This window comes from Oncorhynchus kisutch, linkage group LG14 (genome assembly GCF_002021735.2).
Source record: "Oncorhynchus kisutch isolate 150728-3 linkage group LG14, Okis_V2, whole genome shotgun sequence".
Classification (NCBI taxonomy): domain Eukaryota; kingdom Metazoa; phylum Chordata; class Actinopteri; order Salmoniformes; family Salmonidae; genus Oncorhynchus; species Oncorhynchus kisutch.
The window spans coordinates 49,764,374-49,773,339 of record NC_034187.2 but is presented as its reverse complement, the minus strand read 5'-3'; the positions used below and the strand labels follow the sequence as shown (position 1 = coordinate 49,773,339).

The following is an 8,966-nucleotide window of genomic DNA, read 5'->3' as shown; positions in this document are numbered from 1 at the left end:
AACCGTTTAGTCAGTGGAAATGCAGTATCCAGCATACCTTGAAGGGTGTCACGAGTAATTTCTAGTTTTGGCCGTCCCTCAGTCCCACTATAAGAACTGATTAGAACTTAATTAAATAGTGAAGGTACAACATTGTGTGTGAGATAGGTGGTGAAAACTTCAATAAACTGTTGCAGACCATCTACCACCTCCGTGGGAATATCAATATAATTTACCCCAGCTCGAACAAACTGTAACTCGTGTGCACACAAACAGGAGATATTAAAAATCAATGGGTAATCTGCTCATGATAGATCTTAACCTATCCCTCCACCTGATCAATAGCTGCTGAGCTATTCTTCCATGCAATGAAACAATATCCCAATTAGTTAATGTTATATGATTAAAAACAATGCATTTGACAACACTGAGTGCAAGTGTGTGTTTTAAAGTAGGCCTATGTATCACTAGCTAATGGAAACATAGTAATATTTTTCTGAAAAATATGATTATATATGGACTATGAAACAAATAGGACATGGCTCGCTTACAGTATGAGTTGCCATGAAAGAAAGTTAGATGAATTCAGCTGAAAATGGAGGGGACAGGCATTCGTAGCTAAATGCTTTTGGTAAGCTTGAGAATAAAAATGGCATGATTTATCATTCTACGTCTGTATGTATGTAATGTAGTAGAATGTAAGAACTGACACTGAATCGTAGGAGCTAACTACTAGCTATGTAGACGTTGGAGGAAGAACACAAAAATACACAAATGTACCTCCTTAGGGGTGTAAGTGTAAAAAAAACATGTATTTCTGTAATTGTTGATTATCCTATTTGGAATTAGTAAATGTATGTAATGAGAACTTTAAAAAAATATATTTATGCATTGTAAGTTTAGAAAATGTTCATAATATATCTGGCGGAATGATTACTTACCCGCTAGTGTTGTGATTGGCTGTGATATTTGCCTATTGATTTTTCAAGTTGGCATCTGCTGTCAAAATGTTCTGACTTTGTGGTTGTGTTATCTAGTGAAAATGGCTCTGTCATTTCCTGGTTGCTAAAATGTGTTATTGAAAATATATTTCACGTCGATGTACAATGATTTCCTTAACTATTTAGTGTTTACTTTCTAACTTAAACTGGAATTGAAAGAACAGTGTAGAATTTTTTGCAACCAGGAAATGACAGAGCGATTTCAGAGCGAAATGACAGAGCGATTTCCACCAGATACTACAGCTCGAGTTGTACTGTAGCGTTTGGAAGTTAGCCATAATCTTTCACTGTACTTGGATCTAAGGAGTCTTTAATAGTTGTGCAATAACCTCTATTTTTCAGGGGCAACTTTTATCTCCCTTCTATAATATTATGCAATTTCCCTTTCAAATAACTGCTGAGGTTTATGGATGTCAGAGAATAACACAATTTGGACTCGAATGCAGAGCCAAATCATAGAGATTTTACGATCTGTGGTATTCTTGTGAAAGTCTGTGCACCAGTGGAACTGATGTGTCAATGTAAAACAAGAGTGTTCCTACCGTCAGATCAGAGAGACTGCCTTGCTAAAGTGTGATCTCTCAGCTCTGTGATTTTCATTAGAATTCATCTGTGACTAGGAAGTGGGGAGCTCTTCCAAAGAAACCTTTACTTTTTGTTCGCCTGTGATCTGTCAATTCCTCCCCCAAAACTCCCTAGTCCACACCCAACTTCTAAAGAACATCCAGCATTCATTCCATCATTCCAAACCCACTTGGCATTTTTCTTATTTTTCCAACATTTAATTTAAATAGATTTTTAATTTGAATTTCATGTAATGGACATGAACAAAATTAGTCCAAATTGGTGAAGTGAAATGAAAATACTGAAACGGAAAAGTGGTGCACTGTATATACATTACCATCTTCCAAATTACCTGGTTTAAATATTTTCTTTAATGTTTTGCGCAAACCCATTGCTGTTTTGCATAAGCACATTGCTAAGTTGTAGTATCAAGCCCGACATCCTGTGACCATCATCACTCAGTAATTTAATATCATTACATTTAATGTGTCTTAGCAATGAGTAGTCTTTCACCATCAGTTTTTTTGCACACATGTAACAGACAGACAGATAAAGGTCAGTTACTAAAAGGAGTGTCTCTATTTAGTGATGCAATTGACTGTGACTGTGAAAGTCCTGTCACGAAACCGCCTTATCTGGTATACTCAGTTATGCACATTTGGGTGTTTGCCGCTCGCTCCCACACAAAGACAATGCTTTACGCTTAGGGGAGGGTGCATTTCCGGGCACAACCTGGATCAGCAAACTTAATAACCCTTTGCTTACAGTTTATTTACAGTATGCACACTGTCAATATGTATATGCTTTTCAGATTAATAACAGAAAGGGCTTAAAGGTGGACCGTTGCGTGTTTGAAAATAATCATCTGAGTTGGTTTAGCTAACGTATGTATGCATTTGTTAACTTTGTTCACATGCAACGCTCTTGAAAAGCAAATTACAGCAACTAACTATATATAAGGTGCGAATACATTTCACAATAAATTAGATGACATTGTGGTTCAATCAATCCAAAAAATCGCAACTGATTGTTAGGTAATGTCCAATGGGAAGGAAATTAAGTGGAATTCCTGACATCTGGGCTCAGCAACAGTAGGATATTTTCCAGAGTAATGGGTGTGGCTTGTCATGTTGGACCTGTATATGAATAAGAGGAGTGTGGCTCCGATCCTGAGGAGTTAGCAGCACACAGTGATCCTCACGTCTGTCTCTACTCTACTGCCTGACACACAGTGGTGCCTCGCATTTCCAGGAGGCTTAGTAAGTACAACTCTCATGAATATACTGTTTTTTGCAGGCTGTCATCTATGCTGTACTATTAGTGGGTTAGTGTGGTTTCAGGGAAAATAAGTCTAAATATGCACATCTAATTGACTATGGTTGTAGTTGCGTAATATTTGATATGTATGCATATTATATTATATACCTTACCCATATACCTTACATACCTTATACCTCCACAATAAGACTACACAATTAACCTACTCAAATATTGATCTCAATCCATAAATATAATACAAATATGCAAGCAAGCATTAGGCAATGAGTTGACTAGCAGAATTTATCTGAGAATTGTCTATATCGTATTTAAAGGCTTGTGAGGAGGATTCGACCAATGTAAATAAGACAGAATTCCTGAGAGGACCTTAAAACCCTTTGCATAGAGTAATTCAGAGTTCACCCTGTACAGATATGTTACCACAGAGATCATACATCCATATAGAGAGCATCAGAGTTATCCTCAGTGATCAAGTTTCAGATAGATACCAAACATGGATACTAGAGCATTATTCTATCACACATTCAATAGTCAGTCCTCTGGACACTAGAGAGAGTTACATTTTGGCCCCTCAGAGGGGGAAGGGCTGACTAGTCCTTGGGCGTTGTCCTTTGTGCTTTCCTTGTTCCTGGATAATTTGCCATGCTTCTCCAGTTGACAGAAAGCACATAAATTAGGGCTGAGCCTACATGGTTTCAATTCCTTTTTAATTATTAAGAGGTAATTGTTTTTCATTTGCTGGAGGCGATGTGTAAAGAAAGACAGCACTGCAAATCCTGCACTGATAGACAACTTCCTTGAAATAAAGTGGAAGAGCAAACATTCCCAGACACACATCACCTTTGACCGCTCTGTAACACTATTCAAAGTGTGCTCAGCTATCTCAGGGCCTGGGGAGGCATTCAAAGTCTGGATCAGAACTTCTTGGTATGGAACACAGTAGATGGATTGGAGCCAGGGGGATTGTCACCAATAAAATGTTCTATTAGTTCAGAGACTCTGAGGTTATTACAACATTGAGGTCTGTGAACGGATAGCTTTAAAAGAATTGTAGGCTACAATCTGTACAATGTGTCAATGATCAAATCCCATTCTGGTTACCAAGAACAATAAAGTTTAATAGCAAGAGTGAACCTTTTTACACACTTTATTGGCAAAAAAACATACATTTTAGTTTTTAATGTTGTATTATTGCAAAAAGAGAAGCTTACCTAAAACTATAACCACAAAGTGTGTAATTTGGTGATAAATGGAAATAGATTTTTCTTTGTTGGATTTATAGAGTGAAACCAGGATCGTGTTTATTAGCTCACTGAATAAAAAAATAATTTGAAAATGAAAATGAGCATTTCTTATTGGACAAGTCCAGGAAGTCCTCCCCTGTTTCAATCCACTTTCTTCTGTTTTGTGCCTAATGAACACAACCTAAGCCATTGTTTAACTGTCAAAACATTAAGAACAATGGTGGGGCGGTATAGTGTTGGTTTTACATAATGGAAGCCTTAATTTAGTTTACAAGGACTAGTCACTTTTGCAGCAGAGCAATGATTGCTTTCAAAACATCATCCTCACCTTCCTGATATCTAAATGTGCAGTTATGTGCCAAGTAATAAACAAATTGTGCATAACATCAGGGGAAATTGCATCACACAGGATATTCCTAAAACATAAACATGAATTACATGGCAAGTAAAGTGTTACTGAAACGTTCTGTGCAAACATTTTAATTACACCTACTCAGGGAACCATCCTTTGTGACATTATTACGAGTCTAGACTAGTACTGTACACGGGAAAAAACAAAACCCAGGACATTCACAATTGTATACTTCCTCCGTGTGCTACTAGGATGATTTTAAAACAGGACAGTGAAGGAAATGACAATGCTTTAGATTTCCAACCTACAGTACATGCAAATAGCCTTTTACCAAATTACTTCATAGGAATTAACCCGCACCTTGAGTATCACAAATAGAAATGGTGTATTACAGAAACTACAAATATGCTAAGCAGATTACTCTGAACTAAACATTAACGTGTGTTAAATATCCCTATTTCAAGGAGTATGGCTTGAAATAAAACATGACAGTTTTATGATGTATTGCTTAATGGCATGATAAACTAATGCAATAAAATGGTTTTGAACGTCCAATAGTGTATGGCAAATTCAATTGTTTGCATGAAGAGCGATAACAAATGTAAATATTTGCTGCAAATGAAGATCCCATTCAATAAAATGTAACCTCACTTTGGTAGCTACTGGTTATATTTCACACATAAGAGTGTGTTGTGGTTTCTGTCAGACAAGTTCCAGCAGGCAAAGCTAGTTGAAATGATGTCATTACAAATGGTCGAAATCTGTTTGTAATGATGTTATTGCAACCAGTTTTTGCAACCAGGTGTTTCTCATAGTTACTTCAGATAACAGATATAGAGGCCTAGCTGATCTGGTGGTAATGACACAAGCCTCTGACACACATCTAGGGTGTCGGCATAGGTTCTGAGTGGCATTGACTAAAATACAGTAGAGTACAGAGCATTCAGAAAGTGTTCAGACCCTTTTACTTTTTCCACATTGTTAACTTTACCGCCTTATTCTAAAATGTATTGTTACTTTTTTCCCTCATCAATTTACAAACAAGACCCGATAATGACAAAGCAAAAACAAGTTTTTAGAACTGTTTGCAAATGTATTTTAAAAACATATATTTTATATTATATTTACATAAGTATTCAGACCCTTTACTCAGTACTTTGTCAAAGCACCTTTGTTACGGCTTTCTAGTGGTGAAGGAGAGTCGGACCAAACTGCAGCGTGTCGATTGCGATCCATGTTTAATACAACAAAGAAACACGAATTTACAAAAAACAATAAACGAAACCGAAACAGCCTATCTGGTGCAAACTAACAAAGAGTACACATAGGACACTAAGGACAATCACCCACGACAAACTCAAAGAATATGGCTGCCTAAATATGGTTCCCAATCAGAGACAACGATAAACACCTGCCTCTAATTGAGAACCACTCCAGACAGCCATAGACTTTGCTAGATAACCCACTACGCTACAATCCCAATACTAACACCAAAACCCCAAGACAAAACACACCCCAATACAAAAACCCCATGCCACACCCTGGCCTGACCAAAAACATAAAGATAAACACAAAATACTTTGACCAGGGCGTGACAACCTTTTGCAGCGATACAAGCTTGGCACACCTGTTTTTGGAGAGTTTCTCCCATTCTTCTCTGCAGATCCACTCAAGCTCTGTCAGGTTGAATGTGGAGTGTTGCTGCACAGCTATTTTCAGGTCTCTCCAGAGATGTTCAATCGGGTTCAAGTCTTTGCTCTGTTTATCTTTACCTCGATCCTGACTAGTTTTCCTGTCCCTGACGCTGAAAAACATCCACACAGCATGATGCTGCCACCACCATGCTTCACCATGGTGCCAGGTGCCAGGTTTTGGTGCCAGGTTTTCTCCAAACGTGACGCTTGTCATTCAGGCCAAAGAGTTGAATCTCAAATAGACTACATTTGATTTGAAACAGCATATAAACACTCTAAATAGGTCAGACGCCAGACAGAGAGCTTAAGAAGGAACAAAAATGTATTATTTAGGCTATATTATTTCAATTATTTCAAGGGATTTATGAGTGTGACACAATAGGATGGACATAAATCCCTCAGCGTTTTAACAAAATGTACTTGTATTAAATCATTATATTCTATAAATTGTACATATAGGCAGTGACTTATTTAGAATTAAATACAAATTAAACAAAAAACTCATTAGTGCCTTTGATTTCATTTTTAGAAATATGAGTTTGGCCAGTCATGCGATGGCTCCTGGAGAGCCGGCCAGCAGCGGAGAATATCCTCTTCACACTTGCAAAACCACTGGGGATGCTAAACACCCTTTTGGCCACTTGCCAGGCTAGGCAGAGATGCAGAGTTGTTTTTTAAAATTAATTTGAGTAGTTCTAAAGGTTTTTAGGCAAAATAACCCAATCAAAACCTTAAATGCCAGGCCTATTGGGTCAAAATCAGTTATGGCCTATTGTACAGATAATAGAATGAAAATGAACAAAACGTTTAAGAGATCTGATTTTTTGGTTTATAAATACTTAGCTATAATGATACACTTAGTTATCTACCCAACTCGTTCCTTTCTTTTAGCATGTGTACGTAGCATGCTTTTGGGATATGTGTCTTTTATGATTGTTTAGTTGTGGACACTAAATCACAGCAATCCCTCTCTTCCTCTTTGTCTGATAAAACACTTGTGTGTTTTATCAGTTTCTTTATGAAAATATTTAGCGAACTCCATTAAAGTTCCTAAAGCAAGGGGCTATAGCAGCACACAAGTAGACTACAAATGCATGCTGGGGCGGGCATGCCCTGAGCTCGTGATATGAGGGCTACTGGAGTGAAATTGACACGCTCCAGTCAAATTGGGCATGTTCTGCTAGTCGCTTGTCACTCCGCTCCAGCTCCACTCCGCTCACATACTCAGATTCTGACACAGAATGGAAATACAAGGAAAACAGGACTTTAGATATGGAGAGGAGTATGCATGTGATGATGATGTATGCTGTAATGGCATGTTAAGCTTGACGAGTAAACTTTACCCTTAATAATACCCATTGTGTCCTCATGTTACAGAGCCTACTACATAACAGTTAACCTGCTGCTTAATCATGCAAGACACAGCTTTGGTAAATATTTTGTCTTGATAGCTAATATTCGTAGATCATAATTTATAGTCTAATGCATTCATGAAAATAGCATGGAGACCACATTTAGAATATTTTTTATATTTATCCACACACTGCATGAAAAACAATATAATCACACCTTCTCTACTCCCACATGCTGTAGTGATGTTATCCGGCACACAATCTAGCTACCCCTCTAGAGATAAATAGACCTCTGGCAGTATATCAAGGGTGTGTCCGAAATGGAACCCTAATCCCTGTCCTTCAAACTCAACTCTGGACCTCGAAACCAGTTCCACTGCATTTTTTCATTGTTCCCCTCTAATCAGGGACTGATTTAGACCTGGAACACCAGGTGTGTGCAATTCCTTATCAGGTACAACAGAAAACCAGCAGGCTCCAAACCTTGTAGAGTAAGAGTTGAATACCCCTGCCCTATATAGTGCACAAAATAATGTGTGCACTACATAGGGAATAGGGTGCCATCTGGGATGAAGCCCAAATACCTTTGCTTTCTATCTTTTTTACTTCCTTATGACTTAGAACATGTCTGACAAGACTTTGCTTAATGTTAAGATCCTGTAACCACATTATGTCTTCCCAACAATGAGACAGTAATGTCAAGATTTTGATCAGATCGATGGTAAATACTGGTAACTAACACTGTTTTGTACACATTTTGCCCAACTGTGGCATTCAAACGAGGCTGCAATGAAAACTAATAGGACTGCAGCGACTGTGTTGGCATCAAAATCCGGAGTGTAAACTAAATTTAGCATTTTGTAACTCATTGTGTCTTGTACAGCCTCTTTCCACCAGGGGTAGCACTTCTCTCGCAGATTAAAAACAAGAAATGATCAATGGTGAGTGAAATAATGAGTGTAAAGTGAATTACTCGTGGATTCATCAGAAGTTAATTCAAACAATAGTAAAAAAGATTGCGTCATCACTGCGAGCCATCATGACAAATGCGACAGCCGCAGTTTACTTGTGAAGATAACTTTAGCGCCGACCCCTAAAAAACCCTATTCAAATTCAACACAAACCTTCAAATACTATTGGTATATAATGAGACATTATATAAAGTCTTTATAGTGTTTTATTTACATTTTATAGGTGATTTTTGAAAAGGGTGAGTTCCATTGCTTTCTTCAATCATGCAGAGACGGGCAGCATGAAGGTCTCATCATTGATTTTGCTGGAAAGGGGAGAAATTGTGCTGTACAATGGTATTCATATTAAATGTTTTGGGCGCTAAAATAAGGTCAAGTGTACGAAACACTGCAATGTATGTGAGTTTGCTAGCTACCATTATTGTGCTCCCCCAAAAACGTTTGATCTTGTGTTTTGATGAGCATGGGGCCTAGTGAATGCACCATATTTCTGCTCAACTTTTTAAGAATTATGTCACTGTAGATGAAGTG

The 8,966-nt window shown here is 37.8% G+C and overlaps 1 protein-coding gene across 1 annotated transcript in view; it reads left to right on the top strand.

The window, feature by feature from the left end:
• The first annotated feature begins 2,722 nt into the window (after positions 1–2,722).
• Positions 2,723–8,966, top strand: part of LOC109903772 (epiplakin) — a 14,279-nt gene continuing 8,035 nt past the window's right edge. The window contains exon 1 of the mRNA XM_020500705.2: positions 2,723–2,803. The gene's annotated coding sequence lies outside the window, so the exon portion shown is untranslated. The remainder of the gene's footprint in view (positions 2,804–8,966) is intronic.